This window comes from Rattus norvegicus, chromosome 10, assembly GCF_036323735.1.
Source record: "Rattus norvegicus strain BN/NHsdMcwi chromosome 10, GRCr8, whole genome shotgun sequence".
Taxonomy (NCBI): Eukaryota; Metazoa; Chordata; class Mammalia; order Rodentia; family Muridae; genus Rattus; species Rattus norvegicus.
This window is the reverse complement of record NC_086028.1, coordinates 96,959,297-96,987,076: the sequence shown is the minus strand read 5'-3', so window position 1 is coordinate 96,987,076 and position 27,780 is coordinate 96,959,297. Positions and strand designations below refer to the sequence as shown.

Here is a 27,780-nt window from a genome sequence, read left to right as displayed (position 1 = left end):
ATTTATGTTAGGTCGGTTTCTGGGCCTTTCACCTGTCTTCCTTACTATGTAGCAGCACCCGGTATCCTCCTGAGATCTCAAGGCACCTCTCGACTCTATTGTTGGACAAGCCTGGCTTTTGCCCTGGCACTTGCCCTTGATCAAGCAGCTGACTGGGAAACAAATGGAATCCCGGTTCCAGAGATTAAAAAAGATTTTGAAACACTGTCCTATTGAGAAGCACATTATCATTCATCTATTCATTCCCAAACAAAGTGCTTTCTATTCGCTTCCTAACGGAGGGGACAAAGCACAATACAGTATTGTTCTCCCATGTTGGTTTGTTGTCCTTTTAATGAATCCAGAAAAGACTCTGTGAGGCTATGCTAGCAAATGAGTAAACATCAAAATTTAACGTGAGCTTTCACAGACTCAGGCAGAATAGAGTATAAAAGGGACACAATAGTAAAACAGGAACACACAGGCACATGCTGATGGTGTAAGGTAAGCAAGCAGGCTACATGTGTTTGCTTTTCTCTGCATCTGCTACAGACGTACCCTACTCTCTGATGCCTCTCAATGACTTAGAGTCGTCATTGTTAGTGTTCTAGTGTCCTGCCCCTACTTTTTGGCCAGCATATTGATTTAAATTGCATTCAATTTTCACAAGTAATACTTGTAAGAGTAAAAAAAAAAATCCTGGCTGAAATGCTTCCCCACTATCTCCCACTTTCCTTGTCTCATTTCTCTCCCTCTCCCTCGCCCTCTCTCTCCTCTCTCTCTCTCCCTGACCCTCCCCCTCCCAGTGGCAATGATCACAAGGACAAGAACAATGAGTTACAGAGGCGAATGCCAGCAGCAAACCACTGAACTGAGAACGGGACTCCCGTTGAAGGAATCAGAGAAAGGACTGAAAGAGCTTGAAGGAGCTTGAGACCCCATGTGAACAACAATGCCAAGCAACCAGAGCTTCCAGGGACTAATTACCCAAAGACTATACATGGACTGACCCTGGACTCTGACCTCATAGGTAGCAATGAATATCCTAGTAAGGGCACCAGTGGAAGGGGAAGCCCTTGGTCCTGCCAAGACTGAACCCCCCAGTGAATGTGATTGTTGTGGGGAGGGTGGTAATGGGGGGAGATGGGGAGGGGAACACCCATAGAGAAGGGGAGGGTAGGGGTTAGGGGGATGTTGGCCCTGAAACCGGGAAGGGGAAATAACAATCAAAATGTAAACAAGAAATACTCAAGTTAATAAAGATGGGGGAAAAAAAAGAAGTAACAAGGCTCACATCGTGAGGGTCCGAGGAGTTCCAGAATCAGCAATTAAACTGACTTCTTCCAAGTGCTACTTTGCTGAATAATGTGGAAAAGGATACTAAACGCAATACAGGGACGTTGTTGGATCCTGAAAGATCTCTGAGAGGTAATGGGAGTGACAACCTCAGCACTACCCAGGAAACAAATTATCGAGAGGAAAAGATCAAGAACCTGAGTGAGAACCTGCGTACTCTAAAGGGATTGTGTGTGCCTGGGGTTACAGCACACGAGAGGCTGAGGCAGGAGGATCACTAGCTTGAGACTAGCTTTATTTTTTTATTTTTATTATTTTAAACCATTTATTTACTTTATTAATATGAGTACATTGCCATTTCCTCCAGACCCTCCAGAAGAGGGCATCAGATCCCACTACAGATGGTTGCGAGCCACCATGTGGTTGCCGGGAATTGAACTCAGGACCTTCCGAAGACCAGTCAGTGCTCTTAACCGCTGAGCCATCTCTCCAGCCTGAGACTAGCTTTAATTATACAGGGAGTCAAGAGCCAGCCTGGGCTGCAAAGAAAGAGTCTCTGTACCAAGACGTGAAAAGAACTCATGAATTCCAGTAGCGCCTTTTCCGTTTCTTCAAAGGTTGATGTTTAAGGGGGCAATGCCATTATAATGAACCTCTTTCTGCTTTTCTTCTCTGCCGTGGAACTATTTCAACTATTCTCTGAAGAACTATAAACATGGAGGTGCCAAAAACAATAGGAAAAATAATAGGCAGACATAAGTAAGCAAATATATGGCCAGGTGGAAAAAGTGGTGAGAGGAAGAGTTGGTACTGAAATCCAGAGCAGCCAGTTACTGGCCAGCTCATCTTCCTATGCTGGTGCTCTCCCCTGACTTTGGAGAAATTCTGACAGGCTTGATGTATCTCTGAACATTCTAGCATAAGCCTTAGGCTTGCTAGCCACTGAGGGAATTTAGTCTCTTCCTCCATGATCATCTCAGGGAGCAAGATTAAAGCAAATTTTAATAAGAAAAGATGTGTGTGTGTGGGCTAATTGTTAGAGGCTTCAGAAATACCTCGTGCATTCCCGCTGACCCCAGAGGCAAGGTGACAAAGAATTCACAGACGCAGAGCTCTGAGCGAGCAACTCTATTAAAGAAATGAAAGGTACATTGTGTCGCTGTAGTTAATCAAGAAAGAATGTTACAAAGCACCTATCGGCAAAGCATCTTCCAGCTCTTGCCCAGCGGCTGGCATAGGGCGAGCTTACTCAGCCTTGATGCTCTTCTGAGTTTGTGAGGGCTTCCGCAAGCAGATAAGAGGGATTTTTTAATTAGGAAACTAAATAGTGACAATAGAGGAAAGAAATGACAGTGTCCGCCGAGCTGCCACGTCCGTGACTCTAATTTTCCTTATGTATTCTCTTTCATAGATCATTACAGAAGTTAATTTCAGCAGATGCCTTCAGCGTGCCAAGCCTTTCAAAATGAAGAATTATCAGCCTTCAGGTAAATGAGGTTTCGCTATGTTATGTTAGATATCAAGCTTCTTCGGTACCCGAGTAGAAACAGAATTGCCATCTGCAAATTTAAAGTTCTACCTTTCTGTCAGTTCTTATCACTCTCTACCCTTAGTGAAGTGTTGTTTGGCTCCAGTTTACTTTTGAGGGACTCAGAAAAAAAAAATCACACATGTTTCTTTAAAAGTAAGAGCCAAGGACTGGAGAGATGGGTCAGAGGTTAATGGCACTGTCTGTCCTTCCAGAGGTTCTGAGTTCAATTCCTAACCACATGGTGCCTCACAACCATCTACACTGGGATCAGAGGCCCTCTTTTGGCATGCGATGCAGGCAGCACGCTGTATACATAATAAATAAACCTTCTGGCACATATGTAGCAGAGGCCTGCCTCATCTAGCTTCAGTGGGAGAGGATGTGCCAATCCCTGTAAAGACTTGATGCCCCCAGGATGGAGGATACTTAGGAGGTCAAAGAGGGGGAGAATTGGGGAGACAGAACTCTGAAAGGGGAGACCCAGAAAAGGGGAAACATTTGGGATGTAATTAATTAATTAATTAATTAAAAAGAAAGAAGAGAGAGAGAGAGAGAGAGAGAGAGAGAGAGAGAGAGAGAGAGAGAGCGGTATCATACAGTGTTTGAAGATTGCCTGTTGCTTAGATACTAATTGGCCAATGAGATCTTCATCTTCGATATACATTTTTATGATTCTTCTAGGACTGAGTTATAATTTCACCTGGACTATAAAAGAAACAGAACTTTGGTACATCTCTAATATAATTAATGAAATAAAATGTTCATTTGTAAAGATAGTTGCCCCAGACAATGGCTTCAGAAACTATTAAAAGAAGGCAGAGAGACCCTACATCCAATGAGTAAAGTGATGCTCCCCAACCATGAGGACATGAGTTAAGATTCCCAGTAACCTCAAAGCACTGAGCTCACAAGCCGGAGCCTGTACTCACAGTACAGGGGGCAGGAAGATGGGAGGCTCCTTCGTGCTCGCTGCTCATCCAGTCTAACTCCATCGATGAGTTCCACATAGAGTGAGAGACCCTGTTTCAAAAACCACGGTAGGAGGTGATCAAGGGAGACATCCAACAACAATCTGTGACACACACACACACACACACACACACACACACACCATTGGCACCATACAAGGAAAACTATTGACAAATGCTTGCTGCAAAAGAGGTCTCATGGTCCCAGTAAGGTTGAGAAATTACACACGAATCAAAGAAACACAGAAACATCCCCACTAGGAGTTAAAAATCACCTTGAAGTCGCTGATCTGTTGTATTTGGAAAGGGAGGAAGGAAGTGGAAATTCACAAAGGACTCTGATTGTAGAGCCTAGTGTATGTCCCAGAGCCAGTGGCCTTACACGACGCTGGAGGAAGCTATTCTAGGTCTCTGACTTCATCAACAATGGTTTCAGGATTAAATTTACTTTGGTTTATTTCTAAACAAGTGGAATATCACCTGTGACCACACGGGCAATGATAGATTTGAGTTAAAGTAAAAGTTGTAATATATAAAATGTAAATTAGTGTGGAGATGTGATACTAGGTTGAGGGGAGGGAGGGAAGGATAGATTTAATCAAGGCAAATTATATGCGTGTCTGAAATTCTCAATATATATAGTTTAAAAAGCTTTTAGGGACCATCTAGGGTCTCACTTTGTACCCCTGACTGGTTTCGACTTTGTTCCTTTGACCATCTTATCCAATACTAAGAAACTTCTAGAGAAAAATGTGAGCAGATGTATCATGGACCCATCCTCATTCGTTAATATTCAGGTATAGATATAAATATATTAATATTCGTATATGTATGTGTGTATATGTATAGATTTAGCTACATCAGTATGAATAACATATATATTTATATGTGCATGTATATATAAATTCATATGCATATGTCATATTCACATTATAATATACACACTTAAATGTTCATGTGCAGATACTTGATATGAAGATGGTAAAGTAGTTTGTATTTTCTACACCCAGGGTGAAGTACGTTCTGAAAATTATTTGCCATATAACTATCTTTTTAGATTGTAATGTTTAATTGGCTGCATAGTGGGTTTTCTTTATCATGTTTGACAGTCAGTGTCTATCACAAATTTCTTAAAATCATTTTTAATGATAAAAGACTGAATAATAAACCAGAGAATCGGTTTTTGGAAATTTAAATATTATCTAATCTTGTGGTTTCTTTTTAAAAAATGTTCCAAATAATTTGATAACGCAACATCCGCCATTATTCTGTCATTACAGAGACCTGGAAAATTTGAGGTTGTTGATACATTCCTCTTGAATTTGTATAGATTTTTGAAGATTAGATGCTAGAAAGACAGCATTTGTTTTATTATTATTATTATTATTTGGTAATGTGCTTGGTAGAAATTTAATCCCTAATAAAACAGCTAAATCAGTCTTGTCCTTAGTCACTCCCACTGCAAAACGAAGCTTCTCTGGTGAGAAATGGAAATTGCACTTATTCTTGAGTAGAATGAGAATTACATAGAAAGCAGTTTGATGCTGCGTACACTTAACACAATAACAGTGATAGGTTCTCTTGTAGGGCCTATGCGCTATGTGCTCACAGGTTCTTAGCTTGCCCTCAGTGTCAGTCTTGCGGTTCCTCCTTGGGAAAGGGCGCTCATTCCAATCAGAAACGTGGTTGGTCACGCCCATAAAAATCATGCCGCAATGGCTCCAATTCACAGATCCTGCCAAACAGATCATTACTGTAGCTTTCAGGGCTCACAGCTGAGCAAGAAGACTGTTGAAGATTTTTTTTTTTTCTCTTCCAGCAACCTGTGTAAACTCTGCGGAAACTCAGCAGTAGAGAGGGAGTGTACTGACTTGATTTTTCCATGTCCTGTGACTAAAAAGTTTGATGCCTTTCATCAATAGGGTGTGAGCACAGGTCCTGTTGAAAAACCAAGAGAAATGTCAATACCTTGTTTTGTTCTTGGGGACGCTTCTGGGATCTTCCTGTCCAACCACCCCAAAGGAGTATCCTTGGTAATAAGTGTTTTGTTTGATAACTTATGGCTTCATAGAAGAATTGCACTGCCCTATGTAGGACAATCTCATTTAAGTTCTTTTGAATATTAATTTTAGGAGCCTTACTGTTATCCTCCCAGATATTTCTTTCTCTTCTCCGACTGCCCCCTCCCCACTAAGTGTCCCCATTACCCTCTCTTTCCAAATTCTTACCTCTCATGTTCAGCAGTAACTGGACTAGGTGGACTACATACATTATTCATATATATATATATATATATATATATATGTATATGTGTATATATTCACATATACAAATGCATAAACATATATATTGAAAATGTGAGAGGGAACTGTATGGGATATAAGGAGCATCGGAACAGGTTGGAAGAGGATGACGACAGATGAATGCTATCAAAATAGACTGTATACGTGTATGAAAAAATCACAATAATACATAAGACTATTTAAAAAGTAAAGCGAAGTAGTGGTTACTTTAGGTTCCATACTCACCTCTTAGGAGTTGGAACTGGGAACCACCGAGGAGAGAGAACGAAGCCTAAGTACACTAAATACCCACCCTCACACCCCAGAATAAGTTTATCTCCCACCTGTCATTACAGAAGCATCTCTTTGCAGCAGACAGGGTAGATACAGAAAACCACAACCGGTGACAATCCAGGAAACCAGTGATGGTAGGGTGCCTAGCCCCAACTGATGGCTTTACAATGCAGCCTGCAGCTAAGGGTCAGGGAACATCGCAGAAGAGGAGGAAGAAGTATTTTAAAAGCCTGAGAAACAAACAAACTGGGAGATCGTGTCTCCTAGAAATGACAGGGGATTACACCTATGATACTTCAGCAATACACCTGGCCAGACAAGACCTGAAAAAGTATGACACCGACAGACAGGCTAACATGGGAGGGAGGGGGTCTCATGAGGTCCCACCCAGAGACAACCACAGGCAACTAAGATGCCCTTTAGTGGAAGAAATAGCCTCCCCGCGGAATGTGCCTCCTCATTGCTTATACCATGTGGTCAGCTCTGAAATAATATGTGTACAAGTAACACTAAAGGGACTGAATAGGTTGTATTATTTTTATTTCTAGGTGTGAGAGTGTGTGTGTCTAAAGAAAGGAGTTAATAATTTTGAGCAAGGTGGGATTCGAGAGAAGGGTGAGAGGGAGGGAAAAGAATGAGGTAAACGATACACTATATTTTCACTTAAAAGTTAACATTAACAAAAACAAAATAAAATAAAGCAACAGAAAAGTACATCAACAGAGAGAGAGAGAGAGAGAGAGAGAGAGAGATAGATCTTGGTTTTCTATTTAAGAGAGCAACAAATTCTGTTTCAGTAAGCAAATTCATTAAGAAGAAACCATATGCTTATTAGTTTGCTGAAATTTTATTATTTTATTATTCAAGTAATTTGACGTGAGTCCAGATGAAGTAGAGTATTTTCGTAGAACCGCAAGGAACACAAGTGGGAAACCACCGCTGCTTTCAGTTTGCCCGGAGAAGGTCACTTTCCGTATGAAAACAGCATGTCTGCATATGTCCTGTTCTGTGAGTGACCTGAATGCTGGTCTATCACCAAGACACCGACCTTTAATTACCGTCCTCCAACAGCAGGAGCCAGATCATGGGGCACGCGGAGGGTGTGTTCAGGACTAGGTCACAGAAAATAAAAGGTGGGAATACTTTGATCATTTTATGATTCCATGAGATGAACAATCATTGTCAGTGAGAGGTAGGTAAGGGCTGCCAAGCTAAATGACGTGTGTCTGGTCACTTGGACTCACGTAGAGCAAGGAAAGACCTCCCACGAGGAGCTCTCTGAGTTCCACATGGGTTTTATGTCACATAGGTGCCCGCATCCCCTACATAGAAAGTCACGTGTACATAAATAATAGTGAAGTGTGTAAATTCTTTTAAAAAGAAAAATATCAAGTCAAGTTGTTAGAATCATGGAATTACGAAATTTAACATTGGCAGATGCCAGAGCAACAAATGCAAATAATTTGCATGCAAATACTATAAAATGTATATATATTTATGTACTTTAAATTTGAAATATTAATTGGAAGATGTGCAACTAATATAGTAAAACATGAATATTTCTAAGTACTTTAAAATATGATATAAAACGATCATGGGATCTACAACCAGCGTGAGGAAATCTGAAGCCACACAAGCTATTGGCATGCATTCAAGGCATCTCTCTCTGGATGCAATGTTCAATAAAGACAGAAGAGCATATCAAGAAAGCTGGTATCATTGTCTTGACTTAGAATCCCTTGGGCGAACATCGGAATCATGAGGCTACCTCATGGCATTGATGTGTGGTTTCTTAATATGATTCACAAAAAACTGCAAATGTCCCACTGCAGAAATGCTTCCCCAAATGCCTATTTTCGTTCTAAACTTGAAAAGGTATCAGTTGCAGCCAAACTGAGAGAAATCGAGTATGGAACTACCAACTCATCCAACCAGAAGTGGCGAAAACAAAGCCAGCCTGGAGAGACATCATGTGTCTGTGGGGATCAGGAAGTTACAAACACTAATTTGTTGTTCAGGCTGAGTTAGGGGGCTACTGTTAGTGGGATGAAACGCCATGAGCAAAGCGGCTGTGGGGGAAATGGTGATTTGGTCTACACTTTCATATAAGTCTTCACTGGAGAAGGAAGTCAGGACCCGCTTTAGCAGGACAGAGTCCTGGAGGCAGGAGCGGATGCGAAGGCCACGGAGCGGGTGCGGAGGCCACGGAGCGGGTGTGGAGGCCACGGAGCTGTGCTGCTCCTCACTGGCTTGCTCTTAGTGGCTTGCCCAGCCAGTTTTTGTATAGAACCAGGAGCACCAACCCAAAGATGGCACCATCCACAGAAAGCTAGACCTCTGCTATGGTTTACTAATTAAGAAAATGCTGTAAAGGCTTAGTGCTTATAGCCTATTCTTATGGAAACATTTTATCAACGGACGTTCCCTCCACTCAGATGATGACTGTTTGTGTCAAGTGGACAATAATCTAGCCAGTAAACAGAAAAAAATCAAATATAGACAATCAAATGTAAAAAATTACCTGAAAACAGTTTTCTCTCTCTCTCTTTCTTTCTTTCTTTCTTTCTTTCTTTCTTTCTTTCTTTCTTTCTTTCTTTCTTTCTTTCTTCCTTCCTTCCTTCCTTCCTTCCTTTCTTTCTTTCTTTCTTTCTTTCTTTCTTTCTTTCTTTCTTTCTTTCTTTCTTTTTCTGTCTTGTTATCAATAATTACACCCTGGGCTCTTCCCAATTTTGGCAAATGGAGAAACGAAGAGAAGAGAATCTCTTTGTTAACTTTGCAACTTTCCTCTATGATGCTAGTTACATTGAAGGACGTTACCAAAATGTAGTTTGAAACCGTTTTAGTTGATTTTCTTATGTTCTCTCTTGCATCTGTGTAGACCGATCCAACGTCAATGTGGACAGAATCTTGGATGAAACATATAATTCACGGCAGCAGTGGCACAAACAAGTCCTCTGGTTTGGTCAACTTCATCGTAAGATAGTGAGAAAACCCATTCTGCCTACATACATTCATAAATGAAAGACTAAACTATCGACAGCCTCTCTTTTATACTGCATTCACTGGGAAATAATATTATGTTAAAATAATGTCTTTTCTTTGACCTCTTGCTTTTCACCATTTACTTTGCCTTCTGCTGGTTTGGGTGGCTTCTAGGAAAAATGATATTGGGGAACATAATATATTCATGGAGAAAATTTTCACAGGGGAGTTACATTTGGCCATTTTTTTCTTCTGAGCCTAATTACAAGGGAAACCTACAAGATACATCTCAGATGGTCAGCAAATGAGTTTCCAATGAGAGTAGAAATTGGACCCACCTGGATTGTCACTAATGGTCCTTGTGGAGAAACCTGTGAGAATCCTTTGCCTGTCACAGGGTTACAGCTAACAAGGTTTGTGAGCTGTTTGTACAGAGCAAGTTTTAGAACATGGGAATGGGAAGAGGGAGCTGAAGAGAGGATTTCTTGGCTCTGCGAGTCTTCATTTCCTTAATGGAATAATAATATGTGTTCTATCCCCTTGAGGATGATGGGAATAAGCAAATTTGGGATTATAAAATATCCCACAGTTTTGAGAGAGTGGTATTTTGTTTTGAGTGTCTTATTGGTGAGTATGGTGCTTGAAGTAGAATCATCTGAGATATGTTTTTTTCTCTTTCATTCTAAGATGCATGTGAAAGAACGAAATGAAACGAAACGAATTCAGAAAATGCACAATGAGAAAAGGAAAAAATGTCTGAAACTGGGAGTCTACTCGCTCAAGCATGGGAATGCTAATATTGCTCTGGAAAATAGAAGTTAAACGTGAATAGCAGAAGCTAACAGTCTCTCTGCAGGTGGAGGGAAGGGAAGAAAATGGCAGAAGTTTTGCCTGGGGTGGAATGGAATATACATGCAAATTTATCAGTACATATTTATGTCTGAGGCAAAGATTTGGGGGAAGAAGAGGGGGTAGCTCATCAGAGATACACCGCCACTAAAAGTTGAACGTTCCCAAGGAGAGAAAAAATAGAAAAGGATGCATTTAGAATTTTAAAATACACTTTGAGTTATGAGTCCACTTCATTTATATGGCATTCTAACCCTGGTCACTTCTTAAAAGCACAGACATTATATAATGAGCTGCCAGTTTTCTTATTAATCATTAAGGTTAATGTTGTAAGAATGTTGGAAAAGGGCATGTACCTGAGAGCTCAGTGACTGGGTGAGTACAGTTGTCACCAAGTAGGTAGGGAAATACACGCGTGAAGAACAACGGTTAAATTTTGGTATGACCAAAAAACAAAACAAAACAAGAAAAAAAAAACAAAAACAACCACAAACCCACCAGTGGGCTCCAAGTAGACCACAACTTCATCAAAAGACTTGAGGAACTGGGAAGTGTTTTGGTGGCCAAAGATGTATCAACTTTCAGCTGCTGGTATCTGTAAGGGTTCTGAAGCAACTTCCTGAAGTAGAAGCTGACTTTAAAAAAAAAAAAGAAAGAAAAGGCATTTTTTTAGAAAATTTGATTTCTAACTCCTCTTGTCAGAAACAATGATGCACCCAGGAGATTTTAGCTTGAAGGACAGGCATGGATAAGAGGCTAGCATAGATGCCAGATTCAGGAAATAAAAAGGTAAATAACCAGAAGAAAGTAAACCATTTCACAGAAGGACAACAGAGTCGGCAACGCTCATAGGACTGAGGTCATTCCATGTCCCATGAGGCTTATCACTGAGGCATAGATGCACCCTCCAAGGCATCCATGTTCTGCTAAGAAAACCCCCCAGCCAGGCTTCAGAGAGATCAGTAGGACCATTCAGTCCAGTTGTTAAAAGAGCAGCGTACACAGAATTCTCAGGCACACGATGCTACAATATATCCTTATCCGACACATGGAGGGGAGGAACTTCTTGCCAGGTGCACGTTCAACTGCTGTCTAGGCTACAGAAATACATCCCAACTACCAACCACGCTGCTGTCCTACCCTGGTCTTCTTACTCTTTGTTTGATCCCTCATTCCTCCTCCTTACAGGCTTCTAAGTGTGTGTTCCTCAGCTTGGCACAGTTGGAGTTTGGTGGAAGCTGTAAGAACTATTCCCTAGCTCGAAGCTGCTGGATACATGTCCATGAGGGGCAGAGCTCAAATGTATTTACTTCATATCTATTTCCCGGTCACCTCAGGCTGAGCAGTTTCTTCTGTCACTTGCTCCCATGTGACGTCTTTCACACCACAGGCTCTGGGGCAGCAGATGCAATTGGAAATAGACTTAATTTCCCAAAACTGTGAATTTTCCAAAACAAACCGTTTTTCTGTGTAAGTTGAATTCTCTTGGGTATTTGTTATACTACCAGGACTAGGTCTAAGAAACTCATGGATATTTTATGCCCTTCCACCACGGGACACATTCATTATCTTCTTTTTTAATTAATTATTTTATTTATTTACATCCAAAATGTCCACCCCCCATTCTCTCCTACCAGAGTTCCCCACCCCATCCCTCCATGCCCTTTGCTAAGGGTGCTCCACCCCAGCATCCACCATATCTGGGGCATCAAGTCTATACAGGGCTAGGCACATCCTTTTCCAGTGGGACCAGACAAAGCAGTCAGTCCTCTGTTACATATGTGCCAGGGGTCTCCGACCCACCTGCAGGTCTCTATCCCAAAATGATGTGTTGATAGAAGTATACCAGAACTACACTACACAGAACTGGCTGTGTGTGTGTGTGTGTGTGTGTGTGTGTGTGTGTGTGTGTGTGTGTGTGCATGTGCATTTCTTTTCCATTATTAGCAACTTTTTTATTGCAAGATGTCGTCAAAGATCACCAGACCTTGGATAAGGTTGAATGATATATTCAGTGATAAACCCTTGAAAGGAGAAGTCTTAGATACATAATAGGACTTTCTTTCTGTAGGATAGAAGTAACAGCCAAGCTAACTGAAAGTTTGTGATTGGCAAAGAGGAATAAGATTTCTTCCCAGACTCTTGTCCTTACTTATTTTTTGATGATATAGATCTAGCAAGATAACCTGATCCCTTCTTATAATTTTCCATTCCTAGTAATTGTCGTGAGAGAGCACAGAGCTATGCAATTGGAGGAAGACTTCTTGATAGCCCTTTGCCTGACTTACTGAGTACAGTGCCCTCCTTAGGAGTACTAATTTTAAAGCTTGATATGTGCCAAGCCATGGACAAGATTAACTGGCTTTAAAATCTAGAGATGAATTAGAGACCAAGAACCATTTACCTTATGGCTAAAGATTCTCCACAACTTTGTTTAAATTGTGTAAATATCCCTCTCAAATTTGCTTTCTCTGTATGGGCAAGTTAATTGTTTATAGTATTTTCTTGGCACGTAAGTCTCTTCTAGCTTAAAAAACTAAATGTTGCTTCTTCGCCACAAATCTCCAGAGTTGATAAGTCTAACAGCTAAATTCCTCAAACGTGTGTTTTCTACAACTGTCTTCATTTCGTTTCCAGGTATTCAAACCTGAGATGCACACAGAGGCTTCTGTTCTCGTTACTTTAAAGTGACTATGGAGAAGGTTGCCACCAGGACTATAATTATCAAATACAGAAAAATGTTTTCCGGGCATCTGATTATGTAATTTTCCTTACACTATGTCTTTTTTGTTCCAATGGTACATAGTTTTATGTCATTGCAACCTGGCTGTATTGGGTACATTTTCCTTCTTCCAAATTCTAAGAATTAGCTAATACTATTTGATTTTATTGCATATGAATATATCTGAGAGTTTCTTTATTCATTTTCAAAGAAACAGTAATTCTTTGTGCACACTCTGCTGAAATACATCATTTGACATGGACAGGGAAAATAATATATTCCTTGGCTTATTTATTTCTTTACTATTTATTTTATGTGTGCAGCCATGTACAGCTGTGTGTGCTTATCTGTGTGTATGTGTGTGCTTCTTTCTCTTGTGTGTGTAACCATTTGTACATATGTACACATTGTCATAGTTCAATGCATGGGTGTTGATCCTTGATTTCCACCTTACTATATACGAGGTCTCCCTTTTATTGGGTGCCATTAAACATAACAGGCTGGCAGGCTCACTAGCTTTAAGGGATTCCCCTGTCTCCACCTCCCATATCACCACAGGAACACAAGAGCAGCCGGTATACACTATTGTGCTCAGAATGTAATGGTATTCTAGTTTGGTTCATTTTAGGAATATTAAGCACTTGAACAACTTTCTGGAGAAAGGGTTGATTTGAGCTTATAGGTCCGTCACTAAGGAAACCAGCTTGAACTCTGTCCCACTCTGCTAGCTTATAGTGTCCAGAAGCTGGAAACAAACCAGATCTCCCTCAACCAAAGAATGGATACAGAAACAATGGAATACTATACAGCTATTAAAAATGACGGCATCATGAGTTTTGCAGGCAAATGGATAGGACTAGAAAATACCATCCTGAGTGAGGTAACACAGACCCAAAAGACATGCATGGTATGCACTCACTGATAAGTGGATATTAATCAAAAAGTTCCGAATACCCATAATACAACACAAAGACCTTAGAAAGCTTGAAAAGAAAGAAGGCCCAAGTGTGGATACCTGAAACCCACTTAGAAGGGGAACAAAATAATCATGGGAGGCAGAGGAAGGGAATCAACTGGAAAGGGAAAGGAGGGACAGGATCAGATATGGGGAGAGACAGGACGGAAGCCCAGAGGGCCAGGAGAGTGAATTGAAGTATGCAGCAGTCAGGGTTAGGGGGCTGGGAAAACCTCTAGAAAGTCCCAAAAACCTGGGATGTGAGAGGCTACCGGGACTGAATGGGGATGGCATTAGCCCAAATGCCCAACAGTTGGGAGATGGAATTGGAAGACCCCAACTCTGGTACATACACATGGCCGCCAGTTGAGGCAGGGGACCACCCAGCCATCTTTAACATTTTTTAACCCAGAATTGTTCCTGTGTAAAGGGAACACAGGGACAAAAAGAGATCAGAGACCGAAAGAAAGGTCGTCCAAATCCTGAATCCATTACTGAGGCCATATCGTGCATGCAGACAGGAGCCTGGCATGGCTGTCCTCTGAGAGGCTGTACCAGCAACTGACTGAGACAAATGCAGATACTCACAGCCAACCATTGGACTGAGGTCAGAGACCAATATGGAAGGACTGAAGGAGCTGAAGGGGATTGCAACCCCAACAGGAAGAACAACAATATCAACTAACCCAGACTCCTCGGAGCTCCCAGAGACTTAAGTCAAAAACCAAGGAGCATACACGGGCTGGTTCTTAGCTCTGGCCACATATATAGCAAAGGACTGCCTTCTATGGCTTCAGTGGGAGAAGATGGGCTTAATCATGTGGAAACTTGATGTCTCAGGGAAGAGGGATGGTGATGTGGGTGAGGTGGGGGTGGGTGAACAGGTGGGGAAGGTGAGCACCCTCTCAGAGGGGGTAGAGGGAATGGGGTGAGGGTATTGGGAAGGGGCAACCCTTGGAATGTAATAAATATAGTAAGTTAATTTTTAAAAAAGAGATCTATTAATTTCTTTTATTCCACATGACAAGCGCTTTGGCTGCAATGTAGGGGAGAACATTGTTTACCTCTCTGGTGCCCCATGGCATCAGAAGTTGGTGTCAGATCCTCTGGAACTGGAGGTACTGACAGTTGTAAGCAATTGTGTCTGTCCGAGACCCAGATCCTGACACTCTGAAGAACAGCATGTGGTCTAAACCACGGGACAATCTCTCTAGCCCATCAGCTAGCTTTCTTCATACCATTCAGATCCAACCTCCCAGGAAGAGAGCCACCCACTGTGAACTGGCCCCTACTACATCAATCAATCCACAAAGCAATCCATTACAGACATGCTCACAAGCCAACCCGATTGAAGCAATACTCTTCCCTGGTGGTACTAGACTGTTAAACATTGTCAAATAAGGATAACCGGCACAAGTGGATTCTGTGGATTTTTAACTCAGATCCTCTTGGAGACAAACACTTTGCACATTAAGCCATTCCCCTAGCCCTGTTCATTTTTTTCAAGCCAACTTTTTGCATTGAGTTAATCACAGAGTTCTCATGATCTTTTTCTCTGAATGCTTTCCCATAACTTTTCTTCATGTTTTCACCCTTATTTCTTGCCCCAAAGTGTCTCCTTTTATAAGAGCTAATAATTTTTAGGTAACGTTTATGCTTCCCACTGTCTTTATATTTTGGTCATGTTATAATCCTTGCAGACTTTTATGGTTAATGAAATCTCTCTCCATCTGGATATTGGTTTGTGATGCATTGTGAAGAGTTTAATTGTTATACAACAAGTAACTAATTACTGAGTTGGCATTCAGTATCCTTTCTGAGTATAATAGGGATTTTTATAAAAAATAATTGCAACCCTAAGTTAGGATATAAAACTAAGGCATTTCCTTAACACATACTTAAGAGATATGCAGTGACTCACTGTAGCAATTGTTTCTGGTGTTAACCTATCAAAACAATTACCCTTTGATGGACCCATGGCGGTTATATTCCAACATTTCATGGGAACCATATTTAAAAGAGGTTTCCTGAAATAGCCAGGAAGGAGGAAGAAGCCACAGATGTCTGCAGTTTCTGGTTAGACCAGTTTTCTCCACAGTTATCAATGCTGAGTAACTATTTTATTGTAAGAAATGTTAGTTTCAAGAGTGTTATGGGATATGCATAAGAAAAGACAATGGGTGGCTTTTCTTCAGATGTTTTATTTGGAACAAGTAAGTCCTGGCTTAAAAAGAATGTTAGAGTAAGATATTCACATTAAATCCAACAGCACGGACTAGGAGCTTGCAGTAGACTCTATAAGACTCATTAATTCAAATGCAAAATATATTTATACCAGCTGTGCAAAATTGCTAGCCTTAAATTACAAAATAATACAGTAGAAATTTGTTCTCTGCCACAGAAAGAGGAGTGTACTAGTAAACTCAGTGTTTTGCAAAACTGCTTCTAAAAGGAAGAATTTATAAAATGAACATGCATATAAAGATTTTCCTCAACAGCAATTAAACTTATCAGTTGATATTAAGATTGATAATGAAGTAGTGAAGTTTAGATGGTTTTAATGAAGAGATTATTTATACTAACGATTAGTATGCAGTTCCTATGAGGCAGTATTCTAAGTCATGATTTAGTAAATTATTTTGGCAAAAGGCCTGATAAACATTTTGGAGATTGAGCTTTCCAGGGATGGGTTTTTAACAATTTCATTGTACTTTCAAGTGTAATAGGATTAGCAGTTCAAAAGTTGGAAGCAAGTGGGAATGGCTGGGCTCCAATAAAATGTCACAATGATTCATGGGCTATATGGTGTGGCCTCTGCTGGTCTTTGTTTTCATCCCTTCAACTTAAATTTGGTAGGAGTCTTCACACCCATCAAAGTTAGAGACGGTTAGCTTGTTTGTGAATTAATCTAGCGACTAATCTTTACCCTTTTATGGGTCTGGGATGATGGCTTGGTAGGTTGCAAAAGCATGAAGTCTTGAACCCACACGCCCATGTAGAAAGCTGAGAAGTTGCTGATAATGCCAGTGCTTTGGAGAGTAGAGACAAGAAGAGCAGTTGGTTTGTTGACTGCCGGCTAGGTCTAGGTTCATGAGGAACCTTGTGTGAAAGAGTTAAGGTTGAGAACAACAGAGCATAATGTCTGACATTGCTCTTTGACATCTGTATGTCATGTGTGCACATTCCCTTCACACACAGACGTAGGCATACATCTTCTCATATACCCGCATGACCAAAATAGTAGACTTCCTCAAAAATATTGATGAACCCAGAACGTTATACAAATAATACTAAGTCCACTTGTGAACACTCTGAGGCTCTGAGAATGGAGACAATTTGCTCTAAAAGCATGATCTGGATTCATAGTCTGAGTTTCAATAGTATACACGTTTGTAACAAAATGATAGATAAAGCCTCCGGTGTTTTAGACTGTAAGTAATATACTAACAGAATAGCAATATGGCAATGTGTATAAAGTTCACAAGATTGGGGCACTTTCAAAGATGCTGCAAAGCTAATAGAACAAGAACAGAGCTGGGGAGGCCAAGTGCTGACTGATAATATCGCAATAAGTTTAATTTAGATCCATTTAGATAAATGAAAAAATACGATATCGTTTCCCAAATCATGCATTTCCTTATTTTTTAGTGTGAAAGTAAATATTTTTGTTGGGTAAAAACTAAAGTATTATCTTCCTTCTTCTAACTGATTGAACCATATTGCTAAGAGAACTCTTCATAGCATCTCTACATGTAGAATAAAAATCCAGGCATTATATGCCCTGGAAAAAAATTATCAAATCTCTTGTGACCACAGAGGTAAACCGAATAGAATGGACTTGAGCCTATTTAAATCACTGCGGAGATTCTATATGGCTTATGAAATTTAAGATTACAGGTTGATTTCTGAGATTGAGTCTCACACAGCATAGAGTAGACTCTGATCTCTAATAGATCCTGGTCCTCCTGCGTCCATTACCCAAGAGCTGGGAAGAGGAACATGTGGCCATCAGACAAGGCCGATCATAAAATTTAATGCACTAAACTCAGTTTCACCTCAAATTTAAGATGGTTGGGATATTCAGCAAAAAGATTTTGTGAAAATGGAATGATGTTACTCAATATCCTAAATTTCTTTGACAGTTACCCATAAGGAAGAAAGTAAATACCGCACCTTTCCCGTAGATAACACTTCTTCATCCCTTTCCTCCTCCTCAGGAGTCTGATCACTCACTTGAGTGAACTTTTGGTTTTTCTCAGGACTCTACTTTTCCATTTGAATCCCGTACGCCATTTTTCTTTGCTACATACTGAACCTAAATCTGTGAATAGGTTATAATCTATGTAAGTTCCCCCATCCCATCCTAATGAACATTCTCATCATTTTCTATATCCCACAATTCCACAACCATGTTTATTTTAAGCATTTTAAATCTTGTCTTGAATCAATTCTTAACTTGCTGTCTCTCTCTCTCTGTCTCTCTCTCTGTCTCTCTCTCTCTGTCTCTCTCTCTCTCTCTCTCTCACACACACACACACACACACACACACCACATGAGAGAGTTTATTAGTTTATAAAATTGATTAGATATTCCTAATGCATTGGCCTAGTAACTTAATATTAACGTCTAGAGGTCCTGGACTTTATCATTTGTCTCAGGAAAGTTTAGTCGTAAGTGCACCAGGAAGATGACTTTCATCCACTCAAGCTCTAATTGGTGTGAGACTTTGACTACAGCATCGTTGTTCAATCTCTCCCTCTGGTTCATGTTAGCTCCTCAAGATGCGAGCATTGGAGGTCTTGGACCTAGTGTTTGAAGAGGATGTCTTTGCCTGCCTGGTCCTTACAGGTGGCTTAGCTGCTTTTCTAGACTATTTAATTTCAGTATTTTGCTGAAGAAAATTTTAGAAGTTAGAACAAGGGCAAGGCATTGAGTGAAGAATGGCTCTGTTTTGGTGCTGTAAAACTCTGATTGGGGGCCTGGAGAGATAGCTCAGCAGTTAAGGGTACTTCCTGCTCTTGTAGAAGCAGTACCCAGAAGTTACCTCACAATTGCCTGTAATTCCACTTCCACAGGATCCAACACCATCTTCAGGCATTCTTTGAGGAATATCCATACATCATACACAGACATACACACAAACACTCATATCCATGAAATAAAAATAAACAAATCTTAATATAAACTCTAGTTTGGATATTGCCTTCTTACACAGCCATTGAAACATTACCTAACTTCTTATATTCCTGGAGAAATCCAAAGCCTGGGGCAGGCCACTGTTCTCAAATATTGCAGTTCCAAATCACTAAATGGACACAGACAAGACCTTCACAGATTTTACAGATAGTCCTCTATCTCTGACTAATTCTATTATGTCTCAGGTTTTAGTACACTGAATGTCACTTGTTTCATCTGTCCCCTAATTCATTCGAGATATGATTTCTATGATTTACCCAAGTGTTCTTATTACATGCAGTAGAAAAGTCACCTGCTTAGGAGCAGAAGAAGAAATATTAGTCTAATAATGCTTACATATACACTTCAATGAACATTATAGGACGAGAGTGTTTTTTTTACCACCACTTATATTCGGTGTTATATTCGAGGACATTCAAAATACAAGGCAGTATACACATTAAAGTGTATCAGAATTGGAAAGCCTAGATCCATTGTGAGCACAGGACATAATACTGCACCTCAAAAATTCAAATTAACATTTGTCTAATGATCAAAGTAACATACCAATTTTAAAAGTTCTCAGGATGAAAAAAATCCATTATAAAACTATCTCACTCCTATTATACCACAAGCTAGAATATAGGAGCGTTTATAGTAGAGTAGTAATGCTGAAAAATGTAGAACTATACCTTGAGAATTATGATGCAAATTTATGTGTGTTTGTGTGTATGTGTGTGTGTGTGTGTGTGTGTGTGTTTAGGTATTTGGTATGTTTTCCTAGAAGATCCAATACTATTAATATGAATATCATTATAAGCTTACACATACATTAAATAAAATTCCAAACTCCTAGATATGGTTTGTTTATAAATGTTCACAGAAATTGGCAAGCTTAATATAAACCTTACAAAGAAATACAAAAATCCAAGAATTTTAATTCCCATGCATACTAGATATTTTACGTTAATTGTAAATTTATACATCATCCACATAATGTAGTCTAATTTCATGATAAACAATAATGACAGAATCTTCTGTACCTTTCTCTTAAAAATATAGAATTTTCCTGGATCATATAAATTACTTTATAATTTTGAGATTTTAATCATGAAGCGTCGTAGTAATCATAAAAGCAAATATTGTGTGGCTGGGCTTCAGTACGGTACAGTAATTCAGTTTCCATGGGTTTGTAGGCTTTCTGTTGTTTCTGTTGTTGTTGAAGTCCAGTTGTTATCCATAATGGTCTGATAAGATACAAGGGGTTATTTCAATTTTCTTGTATCAGTTGAAGCTAGCTGTGTGATTGAGAATATGGATATTTTGAAGAAAGTTCTGTGAAGTGCTGATAAGAAAGTATATTTGTGTGTGTGTGTGTGTGTGTGTGTGTGTGTGTGTTTATGTTTCTGTTTGGTTGGAATGTTCTGTAGATATCGTTAGGTCCATTTGATTCACAACTTCTGTTCCTTTCATTATTTCTCTGTTTAGTTTCTGTCTGGATCATCTGTTCATTGGTGGGAGTAGAGTGTTGAAGTGTCCCACTATTAATGTGTGGGTTTTTATGCATCATTTAAGCTTTAGTAATGTTTCCTTTATGAATGTGAGTGCCGTTGCATTTGGGGCATAGAATTTCAGAATGAACAATTCTCTACTCAGTGACCACTGGATCAGGGAAGGAACAAAGAAAGAAATCGAAAGCTTTCTAGAATTTAATGAAAATGAAGCACACCATACCTAAACTTAGAGGGAAAAATAAATGCAGAGCTAAGAGGCAAGTTTATAGTTTTAAGTGCCTTCATAAAGAAAATAAAGAGTTCTCATATTAGCAAGTTAAAAGTACACCTCAAAGCTATAGAACAAAAAGAAGCAAAACACATCCAAGAGGATTGTACAGCAGGAAGTAATGAAACTCAGATCCAAAATCAATCAATTAGCAACAAAGGGAACAATACAAGGAATCAGTGAACCAAGAGCTGGTTCTTTGAGAAAGTAAACAAGATAGACACACCCTTAGCCAAACTAACTAAAAGGCAAAGAAACAATATCTAAATCAACAAAATCAGAAATGAAAAGGGAGGCATAAAAACACTGAGGAAATCCAATGATTCATTAAGTCTTACTTCAAAAGCCTGTACTCCATAAAATTGGAAATTCTAAAAGAAATGGATGGTTTTCTTGGTAGATAGAATTTACCAACATTAAATCAAGATCAGGTAAACAATTAAGTAATCCTATTACCCCTAAGGAGATAGAAGCAGACATTAAAATCTCCCAACTGAAAAGATCCCAGGGCCAGTTGGTTTTAGCAAAGAATTCTATGCTATTTTCAAAAAGCTAACACCAATACTTCTCAAATTATTTGACAAACTAGAAACAGAAGGAGCATTTCCAAACTCATTCTATGAGGCCATAGTCACCCTGACTCAAGAAACCACACAAATTCTCAACAGAGAATTTTACAAACACCCCTCATGAACATTAATACAAAAATACTCAATAAAATACTCACAAACTGAATCTAAGAACACATCAAAACACCATCCATCCATCATGATCAAGTAGGCTTCATATCAGAGATTCAGGGATAGCTCAACATAAGAAAATTCATCAGAGCAATCCATCAAAACAAACAAAAAACATGACCATCTTATTAGATGCTGAAAAGCCTTTGACCAAAGCTCTAGCACTCCTTTGTGCTAAAAGTCTTGACAAGAACAAGGATATAAAACACATACCTAAACACAGTTAAAGCGATACACAGCAATTCAATAGCATCAAATTAAATAGAGAGAAATTTAAAGAAGTTTAACTAAAATTAGCAACAAGACAAGCATGGCTACTCTCTGTGTGTCTCTTCAGTATAGTACTTCAAGTTTTAGCTCAAGCAGTAAGACAAATAAAGGAGACAAGGGGTACATACTGGAAAGGAAGGAGTCAAAATATCACTACTTACAGATGATATGATAGTATGCACAAGGGACTCCTAAAATTCTACCAGAGAACTACTATAAATGACAAACATCTTAAGCAAAGTAGCTAGGGAAAGAGGATGGGAGTAGGGGGAAGTAAAGGTCTGAAACTCTGAGGGCCAGCAGAAAGAATAGAAACAGGTGACCTTGGGAGGAAGGAGGTTGGGAGGACCCTATAGAATATAACAGAGACCTAGGAAGTGAGAGAATTTCTTAACTCAAAGGTGGGGGGGGTAGATGAAAGGTCTTACAGTGAGGAAAGGGAACTTATTGAATCCACTTCCAGCAGAAAGGGCATCAAGTAAGGGATGGGGTTGCTATCTCACAGCCAAAGCTCTGAGCCATAATTCTTCCTGTCTGAAAGAAATACAAGAATGGAAATGGAGAAGAGCCTGAGGAAAAGAAGGTCAAGCGACAAGCCCAAAGTGGGATCCAGCTCAAGGGGAGGCCACAAGACCTGATACTATTAATGAAGCTATGGGGCATTCATAAAATGGGATCTACCATGACTGTTCTCCAAAAGATAAATAGCTGCAAGAGTCAGATGCAGATATGTGCATCCAACCAATGAACAGAAGCTGTTGACCCCTATGGTTGAATTAGGGAAAAACTGGAGGAAACTAAGGAAGAGGGCAATCAGCAGTCTCAATTAACCTGGACTCCTGCTATCTCTTAGACACTGGACCACCAACCAGTCAGCACACAGCAGCTGAGATGAGGCCTCCAACACATAGACAGCATAAAACTCCTGGGTCTGGGTTCAGTCAGAGAAGATGCACTTAACCCCCAAAAGACTAGAGACCTCAGGAAGTTTAGAGGCCTGGTGAGGTGGGTAGGATGGGGACATAATTGTGGAGACAACAGGCGAGGGTGGCAGGGAGGAGGTATGGGATGTGGACTGGGAGGGAAATAAAATCTGGAGTATAAAAATAAATTTAAAAAAATCAGTAGACCTCCTTTGTACGAACAGTGTAGGGCTGAGAAAGAAGTAAGCGAAACAACACCCTTTGTAATTGACACAAATAATATAAATATCTTAGTGTATCACTAACCAAGCAAATTAAAGACCTGTATGACAAGAACTTCGAGTCTGTGAAGAAAAACTAAAGAATACATTAGAAGATGGAAAGATCCCCCATGCTCATGGATTGGTGGGATTAACACAGTGAAAATGGCCATCTTACCCAAAGCAATCTTCAGATTCAAGGCAATCCCCATAACAGTTCTAACACAATTCTTTACAGACCTTGAAAGAACATTCATATGGAAAAACAAAAAACCTGGGAGGGATAAAAACAAGCCTGTACAATAAAAGAACCTCTGGAGGCACCACCATCCATGATTTTAAGCTGTACTACAGAGTAGTAGAGATACCAACTGCATGGTATCAACATAAAAACAGAGAGGCTGATCAATGACAACTCAGAAATAAACTCTTCTATAGAACTATGGGCATTTGACTTTTGACAAAATAAAACAAGAAACCAAAACAAAGGCCCAAGGGAGAGACAATTGAATCTCACTGAGAGAAGGAAATAATTTAGATTTTGGGGGTAGATGGAAGGAGGGAATTGAGTGGGTGAGAACTGATGATGTGAATGGGGGGGGTTAGGCTGGGGAAACAAGGAGGGAGTCAGAACTGGGAGAGAGAACTAAAAATCAGAGCAGGGAATACTTCTGGGACAAGCTAGAAAACCTAGGACAAAGGAAACAACCAGGAATCTATGAGGGTGACCTGAAATGGCCACCTCCAGTAATCAGGCACAATTTCGAATGGAGAGATGGGAGCACCAAACACCCACAAAGCTTTCACCCAAAAATGTGTCCTGCCTGCAGGATGTGCAGAAATAAAGTTGCTGCAGAAATTGAGGGAATGACCAACCAATAAATGACACAACTTTGAGACCCAACCCACGAGAGAAGATCCCTGGCACAATTAATGATACTCTATGCTTGCAGAAGGAGCCTAGCATAACGGTACTCTGAGAGGCTTCACCCAGTAGCTCAGAGAAACAGATGTAGAGCCCCACAGTCAAACACTAGCCAGAGGTCAGGTAATCTTATGGAAGAGGGGGAAGAAGGATTAGAGGAGTCAAAGAAGTCAAAGACACCACAAGAAAACCTACAAGTCAACTAACATGGACCAATAGTGGCTCACAGAGATGAAATCACCAATCAGAGAGTACACATGGGCTGGACATATACTCCAAATGTGTAGCTTCGTCTTCATATGGGACCCATAACTGGAGAAGAGGCCATCTATGATTGTGTTACCTGCCTTTGGATTCCTTTCCCCTAACTGGGCTGCCTGTTTGTGAGAGCTTGTGTTGATTGGAGTTGGCTGTGGAAGGGTTCTTCCACATAGGGTGGAAATATCCCTAAGTAAGTGGTCCTTCCTGGTCTGGATTATATAGATACCTGAGCATGAGGCAGTGACCAAACAAGAGAGAAGGCCAGTTAACAATGTTTGCCCATGGTTTTTGTTCCTTCATTTTGTAGCATGAGTTTCTATTCTAAGCTTCCACAGGGATAAACTGTGATCTGATGGAATCAGTCAAATAAACCCATTCATTACATGAGATGTTTTTGTTTAGAGGATTTAATCACAACAGCAGAGATGCAAATTAAGACAAAATGCCCTAGACTAGCCTCAATAGATGTGCCTAGTCCCACTACAACTTGATATGTCAAGACTAATTGATATCCATTGGAGGCTTCCTTCTATGAAGAGAAAGGGAAGTGGGAGTACGGGGAGGAGAGGTAAGAGGGAGGGTCTTGGGGGGAGTGGAGAAGAGTGGCTAAACTGTGTTCTGGATGTAAAGTAAATACATTAATTAACAAAAAATAGAGTAGTTCAGTTAATATAACCCTGATGATAAAATTAACCTGCGTGCCGTGTAACTGTTGCGATGAGACACAGAAACATCTACTCAGACCATATTGTGGGATGATGTCACAGGTGAGGCAGGTATAAGATAGAATGAGGCCTATCATTGGAGAAGAAGGAAGGATGGGCGGGAGAAAAGTTTGAAGGAAGAGGAGGAGACGGGAACGGAAGAGGAGGAGAGGGAGAGTAGCTGCGGGACAATATGGACGCTGACGCTGACAGGTTGTTATGAATGTTCTTAAGGGATGGATGTTTTCAGGGCTTTGTATGTTTAGGTGAGCAATTATATCTTATCAATTGGGTCAAAGGTTATTGTGCTATGTGTTCTCTCATGTGCAGATTTAAGTGTAAGGGAGTGTGGGGCAGCTGATCTGGGCCACCACAGAGTTGGGATGTGTGTTTCCGGCATGGAAACCTGTCTTGGGAACTAGATAGGTAGAGAGATTGCTGCCAGGCTCAGAGAGAGGCCTTTGGCAGTGTGATATGGGATGGAGAAGAGCAGGTGAGACACTTCCTTGGCTGAGATTGACTTATCTACCAGATATCTTAGGGCACTATGGTGCCAGATATAGTGGGGGGTAAAAGACAGTTTTTATTTTTTTTATAATTTTACAACAACACCCTATAGAGAAGGTATTAACAGACTGAAGGATTCTAGATAAGTCTAGCCCAGTGAAGCAATGAGACTATTGATATTAATTACGAAAGCATGGCAATGCAGATGTATCTACTAGGAAGCCTAATGACAGCCAAACATGTGATTTCCACACCCTCTGAAGGAGGAGGGGGACCTCCTGAAGATCTCATAAGGTATATATGCAGTATGTGTACTTCACTAAAGCTCTCCTAAGACTTGTGAGACACCCCATCCTTCCAGAAGTTATAACAGATTGAACCTCTTAGGTCTGATGCAGTTCAGCACTGCTGTAGTGCTCCAATTCAGCCATGTCAAACCCAGAGTAAACAACTGCGCTGCACTTAGAAGCCATATGTTAACAGCACATGTCTAACAGTATAGGCAGGCATGGTGTGAGTAATATGGAATTTCCTGCAGTTCTTTCATTCCCTAACTAACAAATAACTCAAATTGTAAAAGGCTCAAAGCATTAAACAAACACCTAATGAGCAATGCAACAACACTCATGTATAAAAATCCAATAAGCATGTGAAAGTCATGTGTTATTGGTTGTTAAAGTAATAAACTCATATAAGTACAATGACTGAACCACGGCCGTTAAAAGAAAACTGACAATGTACAATGCTGTCAAAACTTCAGGGTAATTGCCAGACATCCCATTTGGATGGTGGGTTTAGAAATAGATGTAACAACTTAGGGAAATTATTTGATAGTTTGGTTAGTTGAATATGTACCTGTTGTAAGGTCAACTACACTTTTGCATATGTAACACATATATCCATTAAATGATATCTAAAAAATTACTTATCTCATGTCAAAAATGAAACCCATGTGACCGTTTCGGTACAAAAAAAAATCAACAAATTGGATTATTCATGCAAAGAAACGGTATTCAAAGCCGAGAACTGTGAAGTAGTACATAGTGTGCATAGATTGCCTCAAGCTGATATTGAACTAAATAGCCAAACCATCACATAGAAACCTTCTACAGTTCCATTTGTATGAAATACATAAGCCAAACACAGAATACCTTATGTCATAAATCAAAGTAATGATTACTTCTGTTGAGTGAGGGAGTAGACGGAAGGAGATTTCAAGGACACTAATGTGTTCTGTTTGGCTTACCGTTTATAGATTTTACTATTTTTAAACCTCCCTGAGCTGTAAATTAAGATCTGTAAATGCGTTGATTTGTAATTTGGAATTACTAGATTTTCTAAAACTGAGTAACAGAGAAAATAAAGCGCACAGCGAAGTGAAATTTAGGTTCTCAGCCTTCGTTTTGACGTTAACACGAGTGACTCACCTGATGAGCACCGACTTGAGATTACAGGCACATAAAAAGGATCACTCACTTCGGTATAAAATGTTAACTGGCAAGAACCGCGTGCCCGGAACCTTTCTTTTTATGGCTCTCTCAATAAGCGTGAGCTGAAGACGTCAGAAAAAAAAATATTAATTTGTGAATGTGTGAAATTAGGAACGATTTAATAAGGAAAGTTAAATAAATAGGACATTAATCATTTATCTTTTTAGTTTTTGATTATATGCATTGTGAATCTGTGGGAGTATATTGCATGTGGAGGCAGAGGCCATGGAGGACAGATGTGAGGCAGAGGCCATGGAGGACAGATGTGAGGCAGAGGCCATGGAGGACAGATGTGAGGCAGAAGCCATGGAGGACAGATGTGAGGCAGAGGCCATGGAGGACAGATGTGAGGCAGAGGCCATGGAGGACAGATGTGAGGCAGAGGCCATGGAGGACAGATGTGAGGCAGAAGCCATGGAGGACAGATGTGAGGCAGAGGCCATGGAGGACAGATGTGAGGCAGAGGCCATGGAGGACAGATGTGAGGCAGAGGCCATGGAGGACAGATGTGAGGCAGAGGCCATGGAGGACAGATGTGAGGCAGAGGCCATGGAGGACAGAACTTACAAGTTGCCCTAGAGTTGGACTTCCAGGCAGATGCGTGCTTCCAGCATGGAAACAGGACTCTAACCTTTTGGAAAAGTAACAAACATCCTTAACCAATAAACCATCTCTCCAGTCCCCCTTAGTTTCTTTCATGAACATGTACTTGTGGTGTGTGTGTGTGTGTGTGTGTGTGTGCGCGCGCGCATGCGCACACACCTTTGCCTGTGCATGCATTTGTTAGAGAGAAACATAATACATACTCTTCAATGGTAAACACAATTCAATAATTATGTAGCTTTTAAGCTATTAATTATGTAATATAGATCCTATTATGTACC

The 27,780-nt window shown here is 40.2% G+C and overlaps 1 long non-coding RNA gene across 1 annotated transcript; it reads left to right on the top strand.

Annotated features, from left to right (window-relative positions):
- Window positions 1-852: 852 nt before the first annotated feature.
- LOC134480721 (uncharacterized) lies at window positions 853-13,649 on the top strand. The gene is made up of 4 exons (XR_010055465.1): window positions 853-1,009; window positions 2,687-2,762; window positions 9,229-9,332; window positions 10,020-13,649. It is a non-coding gene; the product is annotated as an uncharacterized LOC134480721 (long non-coding RNA).
- The last annotated feature ends 14,131 nt before the right edge of the window (window positions 13,650-27,780 follow it).